Source organism: Podarcis tiliguerta (genome assembly GCF_965153285.1).
Source record: "Podarcis tiliguerta genome assembly, chromosome: 6".
Classification (NCBI taxonomy): Eukaryota; Metazoa; Chordata; class Lepidosauria; order Squamata; family Lacertidae; genus Podarcis; species Podarcis tiliguerta.
The window spans coordinates 93,562,449-93,589,273 of NC_139539.1; the positions used below are offsets into that span (position 1 = coordinate 93,562,449).

A 26,825-nucleotide genomic window follows, 5' to 3' on the forward strand; every position below is an offset into this window, starting at 1 on the left:
TGCATGCATAGAGGCAGTGGACCTGTGGATATCCAAAATGCCTGGGAAGAAATAATGGGGGAGAGCTGTGGCCATCACGACCCACATGTGGACCTCTCAGAAGCATCTGGCTGGCCACTCTTGGGAACAGGGTGCTGGGCTAGAAAAAAACCCAACCCACTCCAATGGCCTGACCCATCAGCGCTCTTCTTCCTTATTAAGGATGAATCGTATTATATTCATTGCGCCACCTTTGCACATCCCTTTTCAACAACTAGTTTTACCGGAAACCCATGTTAAGGTTGGGTTGGATGGTGGCAGGCTGGGTTCTAACGAGGGCTGGTGACAAGTCCCATGGCCACCACTCCTCCCAATGCATTTCTCTTGGCTCTGGGGATAGAGGGGTGGTTGTACTGATGAGACATGATTTAAGCCAGAGGCAGCCAGTTGCCGATCTGTATATGGTGTTTCACAATGTGGCATAAGCAAAAGTCAGATGCTTGCCCCAAGGAGCTCTCACTATAAAATTAGGGATAGCAGAAGCAAGTACAGTGGTGCCTCGCAAGACGAAAAGAATCCGTTCCATGAGTCTCTTCGTCTAGTGGTTTTTTCGTCTTGCAAAGCAAGCCCATTAGCGGATTAGCGGATTAGCGCTATTAGCGGTTTAGCGGCTACTAAAGGTTTAAGGGATTAGCGGATTAGCTGCTAAAAGGCTATTAGCAGCTTAGTGTCTTAGAAAAAGGGGGTGGGGAGCAAAAAAAAAACCCCAGGAATCGCAAGACATTTTCGTCTTGCGAAGCAAGCCCATAGAGGAATTCGTCCTGCGAAGCACCTCCAAAACGGAAAACCCTTTAGTCTAGCGGGTTTTCTGTCTTGCGAGGCATTCGTCTTGTGGGGCACCACTGTAATGACTAATGGTGTCATAATTATCCTGGAAATCCCAGGTTGAGCTGCCCCTTGAGGTATGGTTCAACAATATCTGGGACATGACTGTTTCAAGTGTTATAAAGAGAGACACCTATGATTAAACCTATTACCTCCCCCCACCCCTTCTTTTCACATGCAAGATAGCAAATTTATCCCACCAATTTCACAAACATGTCTGTGGAGAGCCTACATTGACCATTTATGTTTTGAGATTATGTAAAATGATACTATAAACTCAGTGCTATGTTTAAAGTGGTACTACAGGTTAAGTACTTAATTCGTTTCGGAGGTCCGTACTTAATCTGAAACTGTTCTTAACCTGAAGCACCACTTTAGCTAATGGGGCCTCCTTGCTGACTTCGCGGGGGGGTGTGAATGTCAGAGCTGTCCCCGTGCGGGGTCAGTTAGTGCTACCAATGACTAAGGAACCACTCACATTGCTGTAATTTGAATAAAGTTGTGGCCAAAATTATGCCAAAAACCTTAAACAAAAATTAAGTGTGTGTTTTTCTTGGGGGGGGGGTGTCTTGGGGATCTCGATGTGCAACAACCAACCAAGTACAATTTAAAATGGTTTTCAGTGGTGCCATGCGTACAAAAAATATATTCGGATTTTGCAGAGTATTCAGAAAGGAAAACTGTAGGGATTCAGAATCCTTTGCTGCCAGGTGAGTGAAACACATTACATGCAGTCTTCACCCAGATGACAGAATTATTGATTCGCTGAAATTCAGTTGAGGAGGAATTTGCCAGCATCTCTGTATCTCAGATATCTCCATGGAAAGTCTGAAGAGTGCTTCAGATATCCTAGTCTTTCTGTGCACATGTGTTCTTTTTCTTCCTGGAAAAAGCAGTTACATAATATGTTTTGCTTTATACTGGCAGTTCAATGTGTGCGTGTTGACTGGATGTGTAGATAAGAATCTGCATCTCAGTGAGAATAAGGAAATGCTGACAGACTCCCGCATTCAGACACACATTCTTACAAGCGCTCAGTCTCTGGGGGGTTCGCCCTTCTCTCCCTACCTTGTGCAAGAGTTTGGGCCTCCAGTTACTGAAACGTATTTTCCCCTGATGGAAAAATCAAGTAGAATCAGACAACAAAAGTTCCAGATAATTGACTGCAGCAACAAATCAGTATTATCTGTGTCCAAAATTGAACCTGGTGAATTAGTTTGGAATTCCAAATAACTGTAAATAGCACCAATTTATTGTCCTTTCTATGCAACAACATCAGCAGTTGCCTATGGGCAAGAGAGCCAAGAGTTTACTGAGCAAGGCAGTACAGGGCGCTGTCGATTTGCTCTATCTTGTGCGCAGAATGCAACAGCTACCTGCAGTGGGGTCACCAGCTGCCTGCAGGAAGTGAGGACAGTGGCACATGCCCATGAACTGTGGGGAGAAGTGGAGAAAGATTGTTGGCATCACTCTTTCTTCTGTGTGCTCAGCAAATGGTGGGGGAGGTTGATCCAGAACAGGGCTGTGACAGCCCTGCACCAAAGATGCCAAACCTCTCAGCCACTTAATACACACACACATTGGATGAAATCACTGAATACAGTGGTACCTCGGGTTAAGAACTTAATTCGTTCTGGAGGTCCATTCTTAACCTGAAACTGTTCTTAACCTGAGGCACCACTTTAGCTAATGGGGCTTCCCGCTGCTGCTGCCGCGCCACCGGAGCACGATTTCTGTTCTCATCCTGAAGCAAAGTTCTTAACCCGAGGTACTATTTCTGGGTTAGCAGAGTCTGTAACCTGAAGCGTATGTAACCTGAAGCATCTGTAACCTGAGGTACCACTGTACATCATTTAGGTAAATGTGGAATAAGTTGCCTTTGTTTGTGTGCTTTATTTTGAACCCATCTTTGAGTTGTCAATGGATTTTCTTTCTTTCCTTTAAGCATGTGGCAGCATGGTGGCAAAAGGAGAGCTGTGAGGGAGTGAGTGAGTTCAGGGTGTGGGCCTAGCTGAAGGAAGGGAAATGTAGGGAGAGTGTCAGGAGAGGTCAAGAGAGTGTCCTGAAAATGGTTACTGAAGACTTCTATATTCTTTGCTTTAAAATGTTTTCCAACATTTTGGGGCATCAGGATGAGAAATTTTCCTTTGGAGCAGTGGCGTAGCGTAGGTTGTCAGCACCCGGGGCAAGGCAAGTAATTTGTGCCCCCTAACCCGTGGATTTGCGCCCCGTAAACCTAACCCCCAGATGTTGCGCCCGGTGCTGCCGGCCCCCCCTGCACCCCCCACGCTACGCCACTGCTTTGGAGACTGGTAATGGGAATAAAACACTAAGACTGAGAACCTAGAATCAGTCACAAACTTTGGCATCCAAAGTTTGTGGCAGATACTAAAATTCTGCATGCATCACCATTCTTCAAAAACTATGGTACTGGGGGCAGAAATCTATGCCAGGTTTTCTGCTTGTTTGTTAATATAGTGCAGCATGCCTTGGTGTCTGTTTATTTAGTAGCACAAAAAACAAAAAAAACGCACTTCATCTTGCCACCAGTATACCAGCGTACAGAAAGGAGGCTACAGAAGTCTGTTCCTCAGTAGCACATGGCTCTGTTAGCTTGGTATGCTAAGGGTAGTGCAAAATACAAAGAAATAGATTGTTTCTGCCTTTGGTGCTATCAATCCTGCACCTTTTGTCAGCACTAAATCCCCTACAAATAATAAAAATAAAGCTTCCTCGCATTAAATCTTGAGCAGTCCATTAAAAACTGTGTACACAGTGAAACAAACAGATGATTAAATAAGGCCTATAACAGTATTTCTATAATATACCCTCTCTAAATAACATAATGGAAAAGGCCCATTCAGAGCTGATTAACCTCAGTTCAGGAAGATCATTTATTTCAAATCATTATGCTCAGCTGATTAAAAATGAATTAATTCCTACAGGAAACCATTTCCAAACACTGCCTCTACTCATAAATCCAACACAGAGGCGGGAGGAATGTCTCATAATGCAAAAATCTACACACAGAGCCATAAATCAGTACAAAAACCAAAGAGTTGGGGGTGGGGCCTGGCAATGGCCTGGAAGCCCACTCCTACTGAAGACTGCTGGAGCCAAAGAGAAATGGGCCTGATCCGTGCCTGGATGGTAACCCCAGAAGCCCACCTTGCTGCCTGCAGTACAGCAGGAATTCTCAGACTCTGGCACTGGAAGAAGAACAGTCCAGAAAGTTACCCATGACTTCTGTCTGAGGGCCAAACTATTCTTGTGTCTACCCCATTGGCACATGAAGTAGGCAATGGGATTTAATGTTTATAGCAAGAGGTGTTCATAAATGAGGGTTGCAAAAGCCTGCAGCTCCACACACACACACACACACACACACACACACCCCTTATGTTTCTTTCTTCCATCATCAACTCAAGTCTTTTCACTTTGGCTTGGCTTGCTTCTAGGATCAGAGTCAAGCAGGGAGGAAATGACCTGAGGCAACAGAGGGCAAGGAGTTAAGGAAAGGGCTCCCCTCACCCAGGCACATTTTTATAGCAAAATGTAATTGCCCTTCACACACTCATCCACTTTGGTTGTGATCAGAGCAACTGCACGAACAACAAATATGGCTGCCACATCATGCTTAGTCCACCCTTCGGACCCATCAAATTCATTCAGTTGTGGCCTGTGTCTGTCTGTTACACATCCTCCCACATTTCTCTGATGAAAATAGGAACATTATATTCTACATCAGGAAGCGTCTCCTACCTTTGATCTTGCCGCACATATATTCATCGTATAAACATATACACCTGTCACATCGAGCGAATTACAACCCTCCAGTCTAACCTACCTCATAGGATTGTTGTAAAGAAAAAAATGTGCAAGGGAAGAGATCATGTACAGCACCTTCAACAGATAAACGGAATGAAATAAAATTTTAGCTGTAAGCTACCTTGAGTCCCTGTCAGGGAAAAAGGCAGGATATAACAATAACAATAATGGAAACTGTGGGATTGATCGGGAACATACCAGAGAGTAAATCCTATTGAACTCAGTGGGACTTAGTTTTGAGTAAAAATGCTTAGGATTGCAGTGTAAGGCTGCATAGTATTTACACAGTTACCTGGGAGTAAGCTCCATTGAAAACAGTGGGACTTACTTCTCAGTAGACAGTGTAAGGCTCCATTTACAATAAACGAATAAACATTCCATGTGTTTTCTTAAAAAACTGCTGAAGCATTGCAATCAAAGAACTTATAGTGGATTGGTGACATTTTCCTTCAAAATTATAGGAAGGGCACCGTAGGCCAGATTCACCATTTCCTTCATTTGGTGCAGAATTTTTATTTTCAGTAAAAACGGGACTCTGTTTGTGAACCTACACACCCACCCACCACTTTAAATTGTTCCCTGAGACATGGAAGGGAGGAAAAAGGAAAAGTGGGACATTCCGGGATCAAATCAGAAACCGGGACAGCTTCTGTAATTCCAGGACTGTCTTTGGAAAATGTGGAGGGTATGCCATTGTTGTTTCAGTGAACACATGTAAGCCTTTTTCACCAAGTTTTTTTAAAACTAAAAGGAGGCTGTTGTCTGGGGGGAAAGGCTTTGGCTTGCACCCAATGTGTTTTGACGATACACAGTTTTGGCTTTAGGTGCAATCCCTAGAGCATAAGCCCCACATAACGAAAAGGCTTACTATATTAATGTATTTCCACAATAAAATTTGTATTTTCTGATTGCTGATATCCAGGTATTCAGTGCAGAAGTCCTCTCCCCCTTCCTGGTAGATGCCATCGCATCACTGGATAAGCGTCATCTTGGACGGAGGGGAGGTTGTAGCCTCTACCTGGCCCGTCTGAAATGGGGTATCCCATTAAAGGGATCCAGGGAAGATGCTTCTGTCTGGGTGCCCAGGCAGGGGCAAGGGGCTACAGCACTCCCCAGGTGCAATCTAGTGGGGGAGTTACTCCTTGATGTAGGTCAGGGGCGCCCTCATTTCCAGTTGACCCCAAATGTAAGTTCTTCTGGCAGGCGGGCCGGAAGGGGTGGGGTCTACCCAATGCCTGTGCCAAACCTCAAATGACAGTTGTCATGCCTCCTATTCTTGGTATTGGGGAGGACTGAAGGGTAGGACTGAATCCATGGTGTCAGAGCTGGCTCCAGGTCCCAGCTCACAGAGGACCAACGCTAGCCGGCAGTAATGTACAAAAGTCTTTATTGAAGTACAGTTTCCATTTTCAAGCCGCAGCGCCCCAGCTCTACGTCTAGGGTTAGATCGGCGAAGCTCCATCTGAATCTCCGCCCCCTGTACACCAGTTTAAGACTCTAGCCTTACTCCACCTCTTCCGTCTCTCCTTTCTCCTCTGGGTCCTGTTACCCCCCGGGGTCCCTTCCTTCCTGGATTCTTCTGAGGCTGACGTTGACCCCCCTGACTCCTCCCGCTCTTTCCGGCGGGCTTTGGGACCTGGCTCCCTATCCGGGCTGCCAACTGTGCCGCCCTCCTGTACATTTGAACTTGGCGCGCGCGCGCAGCCTTCAACCTTCCTCTTGACCGTTTCCTCGCTCCCCGATGGAGGCGTGGCCAATCCTGCCTCATGTCCTACCGCTGGCAGTGCGCCGCCTGATCCCGATGCCTGGGACTCCTCCCCCCTACTGCACTCTGGTGTGGACGCTGGTCCTGATTTCCAACTGCTGCTCTCTGAGTCCCCTCTGGCCCCTTCTTCCTGGGGTGTTCCCCTCGGCACCCCCCTTGCCCTGACCATGGGGGCCCCTTTCTGTGAATCTTCCGATTCGCTGGAAAGACTCGGAGACCTCGGACCGCTGTCATCGCTAACATTTCCTTCGGACTCCTCCCCCTCGCTCTCTATTTCCTCCCTTTCCTGTGCCTCTGCTCCTGAACCCCTGACACATGGTCTCTGAAAATGGGTCTGAACATGACTGCCGCAGATTAAGTGTTCGACTTGGACAGGGAAGACCTAATTTCAGAATACTCTTCTCAGCCATGAAGCTCAGAGGATAACACTGGGCAAGGTACCATTTTTAAGGCTATCTCACAGGTTTGGAGGAAGGGCAGGATACCACTGTGATGATCAAAATATGCACCCTCTATTCTGACACTTTATGCCGAGCATCTGAAATTGTATGATAAACAGCTATTAGCACATAGGCAGTTCACGTCCTCAGGAAAGATCAGCTGTGAGCGGGGGCAATGCTTGTGCTTAGTTTTGTTTTTCTGAGCAAAGCATATGACTTTGGATGGTAAATTGCCCCCCTGGCTGGTGTAGAAGGAATGTAATTAAACTGCATTTAAGTGCTCTCTGAGGTCTTCCCTTTCTCAATGTGGCATTTCACATTTTGCAGTCTTGTAACCACTTTACACCAGAGGCCTTTTTAATGCAAGAGAGAATCGGAGCTCATAAAACTGGTTCCTGATCCGTGCAAGAGCCAGGAGCTTGAGAAGGCTGTGTGGCAGAGATTTTGCCAAAGGGCCCTTTTCTCTGGGGAGCTGAGAGACAAAAGGGGGGCAGAGACAGGGGTTAGGAGCCGCAAAGTAGGCTGCAGACAGATTACACACAGCAGCCCTGCAGGTCTGCAGAGACAGATAATGGGAGGTAACTCTACGGAGTTCATGAAGCCCATTTAAACTCCTCACCGGAAAGTAATGAATTATTTCTAATTTGTAGACACCTGTGTATAATGGAAATCATCTATTGGGAGAGGATACAGAAGAAAGTACCTGCCAGGTTAACAAAGCAGATGGCACTGAAAGAGGCCTGTAGGATTGGCACCTAAATTGGCACCTAGGAAGCACCACATAGTGCTAGACTAGTGAGGTGTAGAGGCTAGCTGCACCATTTGCCAACGTAGAATTTAGGGCAATGTTGGCAGTTCCCAAAATTGAGAAGATCCATAACTGAGGGGGCACCAAATTTTGGCTTCACACTGGGTGCCATATTGCAGAAAATTACCCAAGGTCACCCCTCCTGTTGCCTCAGATTAGACATGGCATGGGGCAGAGTGAATCTCGAGCCAAACAGAAAATAGCCCCTCTCCCTTGATTCTGGCCCCTCACCCTGAAGTTTATCGGAGAATGAGGATACTTAAGGTCAGACACTGAGGACTGGCAACCACAATAACCTCAAAATTGTTAGGCCATCAAACATGTACTTCTGTGCTTCAGGGTGCAAGTTCCAGGGGGTCCATAATACTATGAAACAAGGATTATGCCCTTTGTGTTTTTCTCCAGCTAGGACTTTGGTCTGGGTTAAATGGGCATTCTCCTCGAAACCCTGCTGCCTGGAGACATCTCACCCACCCACAGACTGCCCCAATTCCTCTCCCTACTCCTTTAAACCCAATTTAGTCACTGCACAGCAGTGGCAAGAATACAGCATGGAGGCCTCCTTCTACTTTGCCACCCCATGCATAGCAGAACATCAGGCCATAAAGCCACAGAGCTCTTGGGAAATCTCTTTCACATGGACACTGGCATTACACTGGCATTGGGAAATGGTTTCCCCAGGGACCATTTCTGACTTAACCAGGGGAGAGGAGAGGAGAGGAGAGGAGAGGAGGAAGAGACTTCCTCCCCTTGCCTTCCCCAATAGCTTGCAGCTACCACCAGTGGGTGGCGCTGTGGTCTAAAGCACTGAGCCTCTTGGGCTTGCTGATCAGAAGGTCGGCGGTTCAAATCCCTGCAACAGGGTGAGCTCCCGTTGCTCGGTCCCTGCTCCTGCCAACCTAGCAGTTCAAAAGCACGTCAAAGTGCAAGTATATAAATAGGTACCGCTCCGGCAGGAAGGTAAACGGCGTTTCCATGTGCTACTCTGGTTTTGCCAGAAGTGGCTTAGTCATGCTGCCCACATGACCTGGAAAAACTGTCTGCAGACAAATGTCGGCTCCCTCAGCCAGTAAAGTGAGATGAGTGCCACAACCCCAGAGTCGTTCACAATTGGACTTAACTGTCAGGGATCCTTTACCTTTTTTTTTTTTTACCACCAGCACCAGACCACCAGGACAGGACAGAATGCGGGATTGGAAAGGAAAGGGAGGGACTTGGGAAACTGGAAGTGGGCAGGGTGTTTGTTTGCTTCTTTCTCGGCCTCGGTCCTCCCCCATTGTTTTGCCCGGACACTGAGGTCCAGCTCCGAGGGCCTTCTGGCAGTTCCCTCACTGCGAGAGGCCAAGTTACAGGGAACCAGGCAGAGGGCCTTCTCGGTAGTGGCGCCCGCCCTGTGGAACACCCTCCCATCAGATGTCAAAGAGATAAACAACTACCTGACATTCAGAAGACATCTGAAGGCAGCCCTGTTCAGGGAAGTTTTTAATATGTGACATTTTAGTGTATTTTTCATCTTTGTTGGAAGCCGCCCAGAGTGGCTGGAGAAACCCAGCCAGATGGGCGGGGTACAAATAATAAATTATTATTATTATTATTATTATTATTATTATTATTATTATTATTGCCTAACCAAGGGGCACTAATACAAGTGGGCTTCAAAATAACCTGAATTAAATCCTTAATTTACCTTGGCTAATTTCAGAAGCAACCCAGCATGAGCCAAGGGGAATTTACCCATCACTATCACAAAATGCTCAAACGTGCCTATGTTGTGGCTTGATTGTGGCCCACACCAGAAGACATTATTTTGTCCACACAACAGGAATTTGGCTTTCAGTTCGCAAAATATTTATGCATAGATGTGATCCGAATAAAAACCAAAATGGCAAATAAATTAATTCAGTGTGAAAAAGATGAAATTAGCAAACAACACCTGAATTACATTAACAGTCTAAGCAACCCAAATTCTATCAAGGTGTCTTTGTTACATTACAGAATCCATTAACTGAAGAAAGCAGACAAATATCAATATCTAAAAATGCACCAAAGCACCCACCAAAGATTCCAGATAAGCATGCTGCAAAAACATGAGAAGTTGTGATAGCTTGGGGTATTGAATTAATCATTTAATAAAATCTATAAACAGTGCACAGCAACTAAATAGATGCCATAGACCTACATCAGTTCAGAAAATAAGCATCAGAGAACAATTGTAAAATGGCATGCATCGTTGTTGACACCAGGCACTTTATATTCTGTCACCTTTCAAGTATCTCTGATTTCAAAATACACTTGAACTGAGGCATAAATGAGACTCCCACCAGAAGGGGAAAATTGCTTCCGCTCCGAAGGAAGGGAGTCAACTGAAAGTAACCTCAGGCTTCTTGCAGAGCTCTGCATTTTGCCTGCAATCCTTATACACACTTACTTAGGAGTAGAGATGGGAGGGTCTTTGATTTTGGTTCTCTTGCTTTCTCATTCTTTCAATTTCAAATTCGGTTCTCCACCTTTCAGCAGCAATTTAGTGCTAATTTTTCAAATTCCAGTTTTTAAAATGCAGTTTTGACTAATGGACATATTTTTGAAAGCAAGCTCTAATATAATGGATCTTATACTTCCATTAATATGTTCATTTTTATGCACACCTTCCACAAATGTATCCATTCCTGTAGACATCGTTGGACTGGAGAACTGCACCGCAAAATATGGATAAGTGCAACTTTTGAAGTTCTCAAATTATTTCAGAAAGTGTTGATTTGGTAGATTTGGATTCAAATATGAACTGAATCAAATCTCTCCCCATCCCTACTTAGGAGTAAGCCTCATTGACTCTGGTGGGACTTAACGCTGAGTAAACATGCAAAGAACTCACCTGTTAGACTCTTCAGGATGTATTGCACCTTGGATAGTCAATTCCAATCTCAGGATTTGGGGGGTGGGGATTGAAGGGGGTGGATGTCATGACCATAAAGGTATTAAGTTTATAGCATCATGTCAGGTATTAGCTAAGAAGTGCTTGGATTGCCTAAGTGTCTGGGGTTAGTTCCACATCCCAGTTCCACCCGCTACACTCGTCTTCTCTGCTCTTTGGTGGGAACTACAGAGTCCATTCAGCTGCAATGGCTAATATCTTTGGTCAGTTAGTGAAACGACTCAGGAGAGTATGTAAGCACCTTCAGTTTCCTGTGTTATAAGGCTTTTTGCTCCTCCACGTGGTGTTTTTCTCTTTGGGAATTTTCCTTCTCCTTTTTTAACTTCATAGCCCTCCCTTCAATTCAGCACCTTTCCAAAATGGTAGACTTGCAGTCCAGTGACTTCCTATACAGTGGTACCTCGGGTTAAGTACTTAATTTGTACTGGAGGTCCGTTCTTAACCTGAAACTGTTCTTAACCTGAAGCACCACTTTAGCTAATGGGGCCTCCTGCTGCTGCTGCCCCGCCGGAGCACGATTTCTGTTCTCAACCTGAAGCAAAGTTCTTAACCTGAAGCACTATTTCTGGGTTAGCGGAGTCAGTAACCTGAAGCATATGTAACCTGAGGTACCACTGTATCTTACAGTTGAGCAGCAGCAGCTGATTTCTCCCCCCCCCCCACCACCACCTCTGGTGTGATTAAAAGCTTTAAACATTAGCACAGCTGCTACAGTCTTTCACCTCCCCAGTTCACAATCAGCTCAAGCCTACGCTAAGTTTGGGCTGAAATCTGCAGTGGCCTTGAAAAGTCCCTCTGCTTACTTGGCTAGAGCTGAGCTGGAAATGCACTAATGCTCCAGTGATTCCTATCTGTCAGATTCAAATTAGGATAGCAGAGACAAGTCCTGGGAAACGGAGGCTGTCCCTGGTGATTGGAGTAAATGGCTTTTGCTCTGCCAGCCAACAATAGCATTGTGGTGGTGGACTGGGCCAGTGGGCCATCCCCTCTCTTGAATTGGGCTGTTTTTCTTTCTCCCTGCTTTCAAATCCCCGTGGCTGAGAAATGCAGCTAATAACATTTGCCTCCCTTACAGGAGCATTGTCTGGTTTCTCATCCTTTAGTATTTGCCAATTCCTCTGAGACCCGGGCGTGAAGCAATTATCTGAATAGATGTGTAACACGTCCCTTTCTATTTCTGTGCTTGTGCAGGAGTGTGATATCAAATACAACCCGTTTCTGCAAGAGCTGGTTGTCTTCTATGTATGTAGGGAACTTGCAGGTAAAAAATGTAGCGTGTAATAGAAGATGGTTCTGTTTATGCCGATAGGTGGGGAAAACCTACCTGATGGATGGATTTCTACGCTGCTTTCCATTCAAAAGAATCCAGAAGTGGCTTACAAACAATAAATAACAACAACACAATAGAACATCACAAGTACAGCATAAATAATATAATTAACAAACAGTTACAATCTATAAAACACTACTGTAATAACAAACCAACAACTAAAAAGTAAGCTATACATTGCAATTACAGTGGAAGTCATATTATATGGTTTGGTTGGCATCCGCCTGTCTCAGGAGACAATGGAAGAGTATGCCTTCACAGGTGAAGTCAAAATGTTATAGAGTTACACCTGCTGTGGCTGCAGAGACTGAAGTGGGAGAGACATGTTTTGTTGCAGCTGGGGAAGATGAAGGGGTCCAGTTGTGCTGGTGTACCATTGCATTTCTTCTTTTTGCACTCCTCCCAGGGGTCATTCCTCCTCTGGTCACTGCTGTAGAGGCACGACCCAATTGACTCCAGCATAACAAATCAAGAAGGCATTTATTTTATTTTTTTAATAATATTTTTATTAAGACTTTTACATTGAAAAAAAGAAAAGAAAAATACAAAAATACAGAAATAAAAAGAAAAACAAATAAAAACAATTCCATTTTCATAATATTCCTTGCATTTGCTTATTTCCCAGACTTCCCCACACCTCCCCTCGCTGTATTCCAGTTCAAATATTTAATCAGCAAATCCCTTCCCTCTATCTTATCTAAATCTTTGTCTTAATATCTTAATGTATCTTAATATCTTAATGTATTAAACCTTTAGTTTTACATCTTTTAACCTTCAAATTTTCTATACTCCTTCACCGCATTGTTGCTAATAACCTTTTAACCTCCATCCGATGTCATTCTAACATTCATTAATCTTATAATATTTCTGTAAATAGTCTTTAAATTTCTTCCAATCTTCTTCCACCGTCTCTTCTCCCTGGTCTCTGATTCTGCCAGTCATTTTTGCCAATTCCATGTAGTCCATCACCTTCATCTGCCATTCTTCCAGAGTGGGTAGTTCTTGTGTCTTCCAATACTGCACGATAAGTATTCTTGCTGCTGTTGTGGCATACATAAAGAAAGTTCTATCCTTCTTTGACAGCAATTGGCCGACCATGCCCAGGAGAAAGGCCTCTGGTTTCTTCGGGAAGGTATATTTAAACACCTTTTTCATTTCATTATAGATCATTTCCCAGAAGGTCTTGATCCTTGGGCACGTCCACCAAAGGTGAAAGAATATACCTTCAGTTTCTTTACATTTCCAACATTTGTTATCGGGCAAGTGATAGATTTTTGCAAGCTTGACTGGTGTCATGTACCACCTGTATATCATTTTCATAATATTCTCTCTTAAGGCATAAATCAAGAAGGCATTTTTGATCTGTAAAACAATATTAGCAGAATAGCAACTAAGAAAACTAAGCTGAACACTATTACGGTCATACACATACACACACACACTGACTCATAACCTTTTACTCTGTTCAGTTTATTAAAATACACACACACATCCATTATACAGGAGAACCCTGATCTAATAGGAATCCCTACACCAGAGCTATACTTTATAAATTAATAAGCTAAACGTGTGGTCTGTCCTTCTGACAAGTGATGTACAAGGCAGTCGCCAACAACAGCAGAAGTAGAGCAAAATGCAACCATCTCCCTGTCCTTGGGATTTTTCAGCTGCTGCCCATGAGGCTTCTGCTGCTGTAGCCAATGGAGATTCACATTGGGTGACAGCCGTGGGAACTGGAACGTGATGGTCTGAGTCCGCAGTGGGTGAACTTTGCCGGCAGAACAAGCAGGGTGACTCCAGGACTCTGAAGGCAAATAGGGGATTCCTCTGCCAGTACAGTGAGGCTCAAGTGCTTCCCCTCAGGATAAGGCTGACCAGCAGTGGTGGTGAGAAGCCTTATTTGCTGAGAAGACTCTTGCTCTCCTCTCGCTGATGGCTAGTAGCTGGCTTCCCTCCGGCTTGTGGCTTATGGTTGTATATGCAAAAACCTCAGCAGCCTTTTTTACAAAAATAAAGAGGGAGTGTTTTTCATACTGAAGTTCTGTAAAGGCTCAGTTGCCCACTGTCTAAAAACGAGACGATGGGGCTAGCAGGCTTCAGGCACTGATCTGAGGTTTCAGTTTTGGACTCTTATCTTCTCCAAGTCATCAAGCAAGCAGAAAATATTCAGGTGGAGGAGCCAGATGCAAGGATGCAAGCTATTTTCTGTTTGGCTTGAGAACTTTCGGGTCCATACCTAAGCTGATCAGACTCCGCCCTGAAGTTGTTTAGCCTCCCTGGATGCTTCCAGCAGTGACTCGAGGTGTGTAGGGTTGTAGCATTTCTGCACTTATCGGGACTGGGCTATGTGGCAGTGGCAAGGTCAGGGGTGGAGTTCCGGGGTGGTGGCCTTCTGCCACCATTCCAAAGAAATATGAAATACACATATAGCAGTAGTACCAGTAGTAGCAATTGTTGTTGTTTATACCCCACTCACCTGGCTGGGTTTCCCCAGCCACTCTGGGTGGCTTCCAACAAATTAAAACACATCTGACCTGACTGGTTTGTACAATAGTACCTGAATAGTACCAAGTGATGTGTGCAAATGGACTGAACATTTGCTACTGATGCTGCATTTTGTCCATGGGATCCAGTTTCTTGCCCACCACAAACTGTGAAACCTGATTCACAGGGTGCTGCTCCCTCTCCCTCTTCCGCACACGAGTAGACCCAGGCTCTGCCCTATCAAGGCCACCTGTCAGGCATCATCCCTGCACTCCCAGTCTTTGCCCCCATCACAGGTGCCAGGCCTTAGGAAGCCTTCAGAAACTCTAGTGCAGTCTTCGCCAGCCTGATGCAGCTGTCCAGGCACCAACAGCACTGCTAGCTTAGTCTGATGGGAGAGGTGGTCCAAAACATGTATACCAGATTGGCAAAGACCACGCTAGTGGGTTGGGTGGAGCAGATAGAATCAAGTTCGTTGCAAAAGGGCAGGGGGAAATGCAGCCTTTCACAGGGCGCAGCATAGCAGCCTCCAACTTGCTCAACCTGGTGAGCATGCCTAACTTGAAAACTTTTATAAGGGTCAATAATACCACATGACCTGCTCAGGCCTATCATTGTTCAATATACTTCCTTGCTAGTCTGGCTGATTTGTCTGTACTTCCCTGGTGGTGAAATACAAGGTAAATTTCTGCATCTTAGATGCCAGGGTCAGGTTCAGAAGAGAACATCTAACCCACATTTGTTGTGACCCTGGTTTAATAGCCAAAAATAACACATTTCTTGCAACCTGATAGCTCTCCAGTTCCCAAATTTGACAGTGGGGTCTCCTAAGTTCATATCTTAACACCCCATACACCCCACTGACAATGGACAAGTGTCGGGGAGTAAATTCAGACATGAAAAGGTGCCATTTGTACTTCCAATGTGTGGAAGAAAAGGTTGGCAGTTTTGAACATTCTTTCAGCTTAGTAGACTGGTGTTTTGTTTTGTTTTTTAAAAAAAGAGCAACCTCCTCTCCCAAAATATAAAGTTTGTTCCCCCTTTGAATGAGAAGATTTAATCTCTTCCTTTTCTCTTTGCTCTCTCTCTAGGCGGCTGTGGAGTGTTGACTTGATAAAGAGGCTGCTTGCTTTGGAGAACTGAATCAAGGAACGAGTCACAGAGGTGAACATCAAACAGCCTGTTTCAGCAGGTACTGGGCCTTCTTGATTCTCCCCACCCCTTTCCTCCCATCATTCAGTGTGTAGCAACTTGTCTCTTTAGTTCTGGGAGAAGCTCAAAGTCCACATAGAAGGGAATTCCATTCTCCACACAATCCCTGCTGCCTTTCATTAAACCTCCTGGAGGATTCCATCTTTGTAATGATGGGGCTCTTGTCCCCTTTAGGTTCTTGGATCCCAGTCTGTTGTGGAGCCCCCCTGCAGGTGGGCTCCATCTCCTTTCTTTGGTGTTGCTAAAGCACGTGCAGCTTGAGACCCACCAAATTCAGCTCGCCAACCAAATGTAGGGCAAGCATCTCTAAAGGCTGCAATGTGTGACGTGTGGGTTGCATTTAGTTTGAAGGGTCACAAGTTGTGCAGGGCTAGTTTTTATATACCCAGTGTGCTTCTCCTTTCCCGCCAAACCAGTATAAAGAAGAGCTGGTCATGCAGAGAATGGGAAGGACTGGAGTTAAAGGTGAGCAGGCATTAGATGCCAGCTTCAGACCCTGCCACTTTCAGACGCCAGGGAACAACTGGGTCCGAATACCAAGCCGCAGTGTCTACTTTGCTGCTCATCTCCTCACCCAAGGACATGGGCAGGCAGGGGAGCAAGCAAGCAGTGGCAGTTCAGGGGGGTAGTGGGACCCCCTCCCAGGGCTCTGGGGCCCCAGCTGCTGCCCACAAGTGCCACCCCCTAATGCCAGTGTTGGATTTCACAAGGCATAAGCGCAGAATAGAAGGCTTAACATGGCTGACATGAGGAAGCTACAGCGCTAACAATGTTGTTTTTAATAAGGTACCTAAGGACGTGGGTTATTACGTGACTGGCAATAAAAGCATATTACTGTGCTCACTCATGCCGGGGAATGCATGCTCTGCTCCTGCATTATGTGATCTCTGATGGGCTGGCACAAATCATTTTTTGAATTATTTACTAACCTAACTGAACATTTCCAGGGCTTCAAAAGCCTATCATAAAACACAGCCATGTCCCTACAGTACTCACCATAACTCTTTGCTTGGTGGAAGGAGACACAAACTTGGGCTTCCTTTTAATTTCAGAGGTTTCCAGATGTTCTATATTTCTTTTTCTCCTTTGTGAGGTGCCTGCTGTGGGTATGATAAACAGCTGAGACTGTGCAAAACTCTTCTAAGAATGAGTTATTTTGTTGGTATGCTTTCCTCTTTTAAACATTCCCTCCTCCCCTTGCTTTATGGTCTCCAGAGAAACTTTGGTTTAATTTATCACGTAAAGAGGCTTCCAAGGAGTAGAGACATTTGCGCAGTTATGCTAGAGACCGTGTTCGTAGGGCGAAAAGGTGCATTTGCCCCAGGCCGTTGCTTTGCGTGTGTGAGGCATGTGCATGGTTCCACCTGGCATCCACAATTTTAGTCCTGCTTGCATTCTAAGCCAGATAGAAATTTGATTTAGGGGCATCAGCAACAAGTAAAGTAAGGTGGCAAAGTGCTGAGGGGTGGCTATGCTTTCTCTGTGGGCAGTTAATGGTGCTGAGCTGGTTTGAGGGCTGTGTCTAACAGTACGAGCCGTGTGGGCCCACTTTGAATCTCATCTCAACCGTAGACTCAGCAGATAGGCACTATCCTCTCAACTTCCATTCCCCCTTTCCGTTGAAATACGTAGCTAATTTTATTCTGCTTTCCAGGGCTGACCGAGATAAGAAGCATTTTGAAACTTCAAATATGTGATATAAACTTGTGTTGTTATTCAAACACCCCAAGCCACCAATATTCAGGTGTAATTCTCTTAACTCTGGGAGGGGGAAATGTCATTTATGTAGATCAAAGTATAGCCTATGTTAATTTTCCTCAGTTAGGCTAGTTATCTTTAGGAGTGCATCAGAGTTCCACCCTCACCAGAATCTGGGGCAGAACCACACAACTTTTGACATAGGTGAAAACATTCTCCATGTGGAAGCCCTGCTTCACCACAGGACCTGGGGCCACCCTGGAAATATACAGAGACTTCCAGTAAAGAAAGGGAGATGTTGTGCCTGAGATACATTGGGGCATTTGAAGTGGGCATCTAGTGCGGCTTCCCCAACCCACCACCAGCTTGCATGAGACTCTCATTTCACATCCTGAACTGCTCCAATCCAGAATAGGGGAGGGTGTTTGTTTTTAATTATTCTTGCTGGATCAAGGCCATCCCTCCTTGGAAAATCCACACCCCAAGATATAGTGACTATGATGCAGTAAAGGTGAAGGTAAAGGGATCCCTGACCATTAGGTCCAATTGCGGACGACTCTGGATTTGCAGCACTCATCTCGCTTTACTGGCCGAGGGAGCCGGCATACAGCTTCCGAGTCATGTGGCCAGCATGACTAAGCCGCTTCTGGCGAACTGGCACGGAAATGCCATTTACCTTCCTCCCGGAGTGGTACCTATTTATCTACTTACACTTTTGGGGGGGCATGCTTTCGAACTGCTAGGTTGGTAGGAGCAGGGACTGGACAATGGGAGCTCACCCCGTCACGGGGATTCGAACCGCCAACCTTCTGATCGGCACACCCCAAGATATGGTGACTATTATGCAGTATGGAATCAGTAAACACTACCACCCTCTTGCTCTGGAGTAAATTGCAGGAGCTGTCCATGGTTAAAACGCCACGTAGCAGAGGCAGGTTGTTCTGCCCAGCCTTAATTACTTTGAAGGTCTGTGAAATCTGGGGCTTATTGGTAGGAGATTAAGGCTGCACCTGTTATTGCTTCTGTTTCTCTGCCTTTCCTTTCTCTGCTGGCTATGTGTGCCAGTGTGGTGCAGTGGTTAAGAGCAGTAGACTCGTAATCCAGTGAACCAGGTTCAATTCCCTGCTCCTCCACATGCAGCTGCTGGGTGGCCTTGGGCCAGTCACACTTCTCTGAAGTTTCTCAGCCCCACTCACCTCACAGAGTGTTTGTTGTGGGGGAGGAAGGGAAAGGAGAATGTTAGCCACTTTGAGACTCTTTCGGGTAGTGATAAAGCGGGATATCAAATCCAAACTCTTCTTCTTCTTCTATTGGCACTTTCCACCCCTTTCTTGTTACCGCTATCCTCCAGGGAGTTGCTGCTGCCTGGTACTGCCTGCTTCAAACTGTTCAGAGTGGACTAATGTCTGGAGACAGTCATGAGAGCAACAAACCCTGAAACTGAATCCTGAAAAGAGAGAGGTGCTGTTGGTAGGGAGTTCATGTGAATGGGAATTACAGTGATGCCCCGCAAGACGAATGCCTCGCAAGACGGAAAACCCGCAAGACGAAAGGGTTTTCCGTTTGCAGAGGCGCTTCGCAAGACGAATTTCCCTATGGGCTTGCTTCGCAAGACGAAAAATGACGAAAAATTTTGAATTTTTTTTTTCTGCTTCAAAACCCCTTTTCCTGAAGCACTAAGCTGCTAAAAGCATTTTAGCAGCAAAACCGCTAATCCCCCAAGCCTTAAAAAGCCGTTTTTAGCCCTTAAATTGTCAATAGCGCTAATAGCGCTAATCCGACAATGGGCTTGCTTCACAAGACGAAAAAACCGCAAGACGAAAAGACCCACGGAACGGATTCTTTTCGTCTTGCGAGGCACCACTGTACAAAGATGACCTGTTCTGCAAGGGGAACCTATGAACTGCGGACTATGACTTGGGAGACAACAGTTCAAACCCCCAGGTACTGGTGACCTTGGGCCAATCACTGCCTCTCAACCTAACCTGCCTCACAGGGTTGCTGTTGCAAGATAACTTGGGGAGGGGAAAACCACATATCCCACCTTGAGCTCCAGAGGGGAGGCTGGAAAGTGATATATAAAAGGGAATTAATTAAGTAATTGGGGGTAAGTAAGTAATTAGTATTGATCCAATGCTGTTGCTAGAATCCTAAGTGGCTTCAGCGGCAGGGAATACCTATGTCCAGCTCTGGATGGTTTGTCAGCTATGGCTGTCCCTGGATTTGGATAGCCTTACTTCAGCCATCTATGTTCTGGTAAATCTTATAGCTGGACTACTGCAATGCACTGTGTGGAGCTACTCTTCAAGTTGGTTAGTGCAGAATGCAGCTACAAGCCTACAAACCAGTGCAACAGATTGGAAGTATTTTCATCTTGTGAGCTGCCCTGAAATCTTGTGATAAATCTAAGGAATCGAATAAATGAAGTACATTTCACTGATACTGAAAACATAGGATACTGGCTGCAGTGAGCTGCTGAGCTCCATTCGAGGTGTTGGTCCTGGTGTATAAAGCTCTGAAAGGCCTGAAGCCAAAATGCTTAATGTAGCTCCTCTTCTATAGAGCTACAAATAATGCCCTGATGATCTCTGGGCATAATTCAAAGGCTTGGGCTTTGCGATGCTGAAGGTAATTCTGCATCATTTACTTGCATTTTTTTGTTTGCTGCATTACCAAAGAAATTGGTTTAAAAGTTTTTGGTAGATAAGTTTAAATGTGTGGTTTTATTGTTGTTGTAATTGGTTATTTGACCATGTTGAAAACCATCCTGAGCTCCTGTGGGAGGAAGTGTGGTCAAGCAATTGCCACCAATCAATCAAAATAAAGTTCCTCATTTGTTTGAGATTGACAAATACTCATCCCAGCCTCAGGGTATCCTGCTAATGCTCCAAGAGCCAGATGATGCAGACCATGTGCTAGAGGGAATCTGGCAGGTTTTTTGCACAGAGAGACCCAACTGAGCTCAGCACACAAGGTACATGTGGTAAAAAGAAGTGATTCCCCCCTCTTACGTATGACAGGAGACATGGCACATATGCACAGCATGGCCACATCAGTGCACATGCTTGTGTAAAGCAGCACTGGATGATCATGTAAATGAATGGCACTTCCAAACACATCACTGGATTCATGATTATCCTCAGTTTCTAAATGGAAAAGCAATCAATTACAAATGGCAGGTTTTGAGCTGCTTGCCAAAATTCTCAAATTTCAGGGGGAAATAATTATACTATAAAAAGGATTATTATTATTATTATTATTTTCTCAATTATATTCATGTCGTCTAGGACTGCACTATTTAATCACTTAATCTGTTGTACTATTTGACTAAAAACCTTTTGATCAATTGAAAAGGTGTCCCAATTCATAAAGGTAAATATTTCTAACACATGGTTGGTGGGTTGGGGTGAGGTGTGGGAAGCCAGGAAGACTCTTACTTGGTAGCATTCACTTTCTTGTGGCAACTTTGCTAAAAGAACAAGGCAGAAAAAACAGAGGCTTTAGGAGAATATTGCACCCTGCCAAATCGCTGACCTATGTGAAAGGATTTCATGTTGCACTCTGAGTACAACAGTAGCTGGCAAAAGGGTGCTGGGGCACCTCTCAGAAGAGTTTGCAGTTTTGAATTAGAGTTGCAGCCAAGTACATTTCCGATATTGGAAGAATAAATCCTGCTATTGGAATAAATTGCAGAAATGAAGGACGCCAAACTGTTATTTCTGTCTGTGAACTCCTGGTGCTGAATGTTTAGGACAGGGCCTTACTAATTTGTTTAGTAGTTAATCAATGGTTTCTCCCTGGGCTTTTCATACTATACTGGTGTCAGAGGCAGGAGATACCAGTAATCTGCCACAAAGTGTGGCAAAAGAATAATGCCAGTGGAGGAGGATGGTTTTGAATAAAGGGTGGAACATAACCAAATCTCACTGACTTCTTCGCATCATGGCATTATCACACTCAGCACATGATCCCTGATTAGGATCTCATTGCGTGATCTAAAGGAACAGGAGATGAGAAAGATAATAGCTTTTGGGCAGGTGTTGTTGAGGTTATGGAGGAGATCTGAGAGGACCTTGGGCAATGCTGAGGAAGGTCTGAAGTGAATATAGTTATCATAGCACTTGGTATTTGTCAGGCATGTTGAAGAATTAAATTGCTAATTAATAGCACAATGAGCGTTGGAGGTGTTTTCCATTGCAACTGGAGAAAATTATAACATGGATACCAAATGGGGGGAAATAGCAGTGTCGTGCAGGAGCAGCTGGCTGTAAGAGGGATAATGAGGGAACGGAATGGCAATACGGCAGAGAACCATTGATGATTAAACTAATGGCATTGAAACACAGAGGTGGCGGGAGCTTCATGTTCGGCTGCAAGAGGAGTTGGTAGAAATGGGACACAGATTATTATGAAAAAGCTGCTGTACAATTTGCAATGGAGATAACAGAGAGGATAATGGAAATAATTGTGACCAGAACAGGGGTGAACGTAATGTTGGATTATGGTAAAGAGGATGACAACAAAGGTGAAGGTAATATCAATATGGAAGGAGCACCAAGAGGGGGGCGAATGAAATAGATAGTGTGCCTGTCATAGTCAATTCTGATTCCCATGCACCAAGTGCAACTTGCAAAACAGCAATGGACGAAGACAACTCCGACAACGAATGACAATAATTTTGAAATGAGAAAATAATTGCAAGTATGAAACTATCCTACAGGTATGGATAAAATGAAGAAGATGCCTGAGTTGCAATGGGGTGGCCGGAGAGATGAGGATTTTTATTATTATTACTATTATTATTATTATTATTATTATTATTATTATTATTAAAGAGACGGATTTGCAAGAAAGAGAGAGATAGGAAAATGGTAATGGATATAATTAGGGTTGTAACAGAGTAGTGATAAAGATAATGGGACTGTAATTGTGGTGAGGTGATGATTGCAAACGAGGAGGTGAGGATAACAACTGCACAGGAGATGATAAGGAAGATAATGGATTGTAAGGCAGTTGTTGTTAAAGGTAATGGAGCTGGGATGGAGAAAGGTAATGGAATTATAATGAGGTGATGACGGCCACGTTAGGAAAAACAGTTATTCTAATAAAAGGGTTGAGAGCCCCATAATACAAAGAGGCACCAGAATTATAATACTTGCCATTGCAGCTGCTGGTAGAGACAACCACAGGGGCAACAATGAGTATGTTTGTTGTTCTTGCAATGGCGTCATTTCAAGAAAACAGGAGGTCGCAGTCTTGCCCTTGATTGCTTCAGGGGCAACAGGTGCTGGCACCATTTCCAAAACTTCTGAAAGCCAAAGGCACAGTTTTTCCTTCTGAATTAAAACTGGAGTCATGTTTCACTCCCAAAAGGTGTTGTTTTAAAGTGAACATAAAGAGGTACTCACAGTCGGATGAACACATCTCCTGTCTTTTTGCAGTAGTTGCCTATTTGACCACACCTCCTGGTTTGCACAAGCAAGCTCAGAACAGTGACTTGTACAACATCACTTGTGCCAGCCTCCTCCTGTGGAGGGGGCAGATTCTGCTGCCTATCTCTGCATCAAGAGTGACAGAATAATCTAACCACGCGGCAAAATAATCCCTCCCACCCCAGAAGTGGCTAATTAGAAAGGCGACAAGGACAGAACAATAAATCATGCACAGATGCAATGGGCAGCCTCCTCAATTGGGGGAGGACAGAATTTAATTACTCATAGAAAGCTATTAGTTCTCCTGTGACATGCAGTTCGGCAATTGCTGTACTAAGGGGAAATACAATCCTCTGGTAGATTGCAAGGAAGTGTGTTTCAGGAGCAATCAATCCATGGAGGGACAATAAGACATCTGGGGCACCACAAGAGGAGAGAACCCAGAGCTAACAGCGTCAGGGACATGGGTGCCTGGGAACACCATGTGAGGAAGGAAAGAAGCTTTCCTGCCTTCCTACTTTATATGAGAAGAGGCAGTGGAAGACAGGAGTGCCTGGCGTGCTCTGGTCCATGGGGTCACGAAGAGTCGGACACGACTAAACGACTAAACAACAACAACAACACCTCATTTTACACAGCATCCCACCTCACACAGCAGCCAGCCACATACCATAGAGGCCCTGATTCAGAGAGCGCTGAATGAGGTAGCTATGTTGATGCAGGTCAGGAACTCTCTCGTTTCTGGTTGGTCCCAAAATGCAAGTTTTTCTGGCGAGTGTGCCGGAAGGGGTGGGGTCTGCCTAATGCCTATGCCAAATCTCATACATCTGGAGTCAATAAAGTTGTGGCCTGACTTCATCCAAGATGATAGTGTCTTGCCTCAAGCTGCAAGAGATTTTGACTGTGGGGCCAGGTGAGAAATGGCACCTCAAAGCTCTCCACGAGCTTTTCACCCAGAGCTTTTCACACATTCGCTTAGCCTCTTGCATTTTCAAGCAAAGCAGTTGTGAATAGCTTTCGTTGCATGAATCCTCAGACCATAGCAGATTTTCAAGAAGGAAGATCCACATGCATGGTTCACTATCATCACGAGTTGGTTTGGTCTCAAACGATTGATGAATAGAGTTCTTGCTAGGTGAATCCAAACTTTGGGATTACAGTAACTGAATGTCTGACATAATATTTAATTTGCACAAAGCTATTCTCTTTTGGGCAAAGGCAGACCTGAAATGGGGGAATGGTTGGTCTTTGGTAGACTTGCCTGTCAACAATTGAATTGTTCTGAATATGGGCAGCCAACCTGCACAGGCACACTTAGAGGTGTGGCATGAGGAGAGAGTGTTGTGGGCCTGATTGTGGAAGAGAGTCAGACCACATAGTAGTCTGCCCTTGAGGCCTGGTCATCACTTGCAGCAAGAAGACTTGGCAGAATGGTGAGGCCATGTTAGAGTGGATTCTGCAACTTTAGATCATGTGGTGTGTGGGTACCACTTTCCTGTGTTCTCCCGTATGAAAGACTCATTGCAACTACACTGCTAGTGCAGATAGTTCTAGCCTAGCACATGGCCCACTATGCTGTTGGGGGGAGGAGAGGGGTTGATGTTGGAGATAATTGAAAACTGTGGTTGCAATCTGAAGAGGTGCAGCACATTATGCAACCTCAGATCAGGCCTAAGCTCTGGCCTGCTCCCCAACTCAGTGGACTATAATATGTGCAATAGGGTGCAATTTTGTGGCACTATATTGTGCTTCTGAGTTGACACACTGGCTAAAATGGAGGCCACCACTGTCTTAGAAATTCAATTAAAAGTCAGTTGCAAGGGTGTATAAGGAGGTTTCATACATAAATATATAAGTGTGCTGAGGCAATAGCCCTCCTGCGTGCAGCAGCAGAAAGGTCTGTGGCCCAGACTGTGTTTTCATGATAACGGACATTTAGTTGAGGATTTAAACTTACTGGGCATCTGTACTTCTCTCTGAGTCATCTAGGAGCCAGTACATTAATGTGCAAAGGTTATGGTGCTGGACACACATAGTTGGGAAGGTGGAGGTATTCTTTTAAATGCTCAGGCAGCTGTGAAATAAAGAAGGAAAGATAAGTGCTAACAAAATCATGAGAATACAGAAAAATTGGAAAGAGAAAAATACAATAGATTCTTGCTCTTCAATCTGAGATAAGCAAGAAATGCTTTTCTATAACTGAAAGACTAGTTTTGGTCATTTTGGTCAAAGATAAGACTTCTTGTGTTTATCTTTTTTTCCTTTTAAAGCAGTTTTGCAACAAAGATGTAAACCGAAAATGACTTATAACACTTCTAGAAGACAAAGCAATTTTCACAACAATGGACAGTAACAAGTTTGCTACAGTGAAGGTGATGGAGGCCAGAGCAAATGCTATGAACACACTGCCCCCACCCCACAAAAAAAACCCATTATTGCACAGCAGGGAAAGCCTTTTCAGCTGCAGAAGTCATGGGAAGGCAGCTCTTGAGCAAAGTGCCACAGATTTCAGACCCCTTGGAGAGTGCCTACCCATCTCTTAGCAACCTCAAGCATAATTGGTGGTCTCCAGACACTTTCCCACACATTGGCACCACGTGCTGAATGGGTCTAGACTCAGAGCAAGAGGCCTCTGAGAGAACTGGTGTAGAGGATACATTCCACCAGCAGTTGCTTTGAATGAAAGGTTCAGACCTTTCTCCCTGCTGTCCCATCCAGGGTTTGGGAAGAGAGAGGAACCTCAGGCCCAAATCCCTCCCTGGCCACATTCCACACTCAGAGCTTTTCTGAATGGTTGGAATGTCTCCTTGAACTCTGACATTGCCTCTTGCCTAGATGGAGTATAGAGCTCTGTGTGTGTGCATGTGCGTGTGCATGTGCATGTGTGTGTAGAAACTAGCCCACCACACAAAAGTGAATTTTACTTATATTGCTCTGCTTACTTTTGCCTCTGGCTCTGACTATCGCTGCCATGTGGCCAGTGGGAGGTCATAGAATCATAGAATCATAGAGTTGGAAGAACCACAAGGGCCATCGAGTCCAACCCCCTGCCAAGCAGGAAACACCATCAGAGCACTCCTGACATATGGTTGTCAAGCCTCTGCTTAAAGACCTCCAAAGAAGGAGACTCCACCACACTCCTTGGCAGCAAATTCCACTGTCAAACAGCTCTTACTGTCAGGAAGTTCTTCCTAATGTTTAGGTGGAATCTTCTTTCTTGTAGTTTGGATCCATTGCTCCGTGTCTGCTTCTCTGGAGCAGCAGAAAACAACCTTTCTCCCTCCTCTATGTGACATCCTTTTATATATTTGAACATGGCTATCATATCACCCCTTAACCTCCTCTTCTCTAGGCTAAACATGCCCAGCTCCCTTAGCCGTTCCTCATAAGGCATCGTTTCCAGGCCTTTGACCATTTTGGTTGCCCTCCTCTGGACACGTTCCAGTTTGTCAGTGTCCTTCTTGAACTGTGGTGCCCAGAACTGGACACAGTACTCCAGATGAGGTCTGACCAGAGCAGAATACAGTGGCACTATTACTTCCCTTGATCTAGATGCTATACTCCTATTGATGCAGCCCAGAATTGCATTGGTCCCCAAAAGGCAATATGCCCCTTAGACTGAAAAACTTTCCCCATCCCTAGCCTATGGGCTATGCCATAGTTTCTCAGTTGCTTAACTAACCATTAAACATATTTGAGTAACTGAACACCTCCTAATATCCACACCCAGAATGCATAACCCAGGCCTCCCTGCCGCCTCCCAGTAAGCAGCAGCAGGGCCAGGGCCAGGAAGCTAGTGATGTGGCAGAAGATCTAGAAACAGGCATTGACTTCTGGAGTTAAGAATTTTTAAATATATATATATATCTTTGGTCTACTGTAAAAGCTAGTAGTCTGGGTAGCAGTTGGCAGCACAGAACATTCAAGGTCAGCTCTGTAGGAGACAATAAGAACTGTGTCTGGAGGGGGGAGAAATTAAGAAGACTCCTCTCCCCCCCCCCCCCGCAACTCTGAGAAAGAGGAAAAGAAAAT

General features: G+C 45.0%; 1 protein-coding gene across 3 annotated transcripts in view; it reads left to right on the forward strand.

The window, feature by feature from the left end:
- Positions 1–26,825, forward strand: part of TNR (tenascin R) — a 391,224-nt gene that overhangs the window by 201,756 nt on the left and 162,643 nt on the right. For 2 of the 3 annotated variants that reach the window (XM_083446252.1, XM_083446253.1), the window contains exon 2: positions 15,543–15,643. The exons of the other annotated variant lie outside the window; for it this stretch is intronic. The gene's annotated coding sequence lies outside the window, so the exon portion shown is untranslated. The remainder of the gene's footprint in view (positions 1–15,542; positions 15,644–26,825) is intronic. 3 annotated transcript variants of the gene reach the window in all.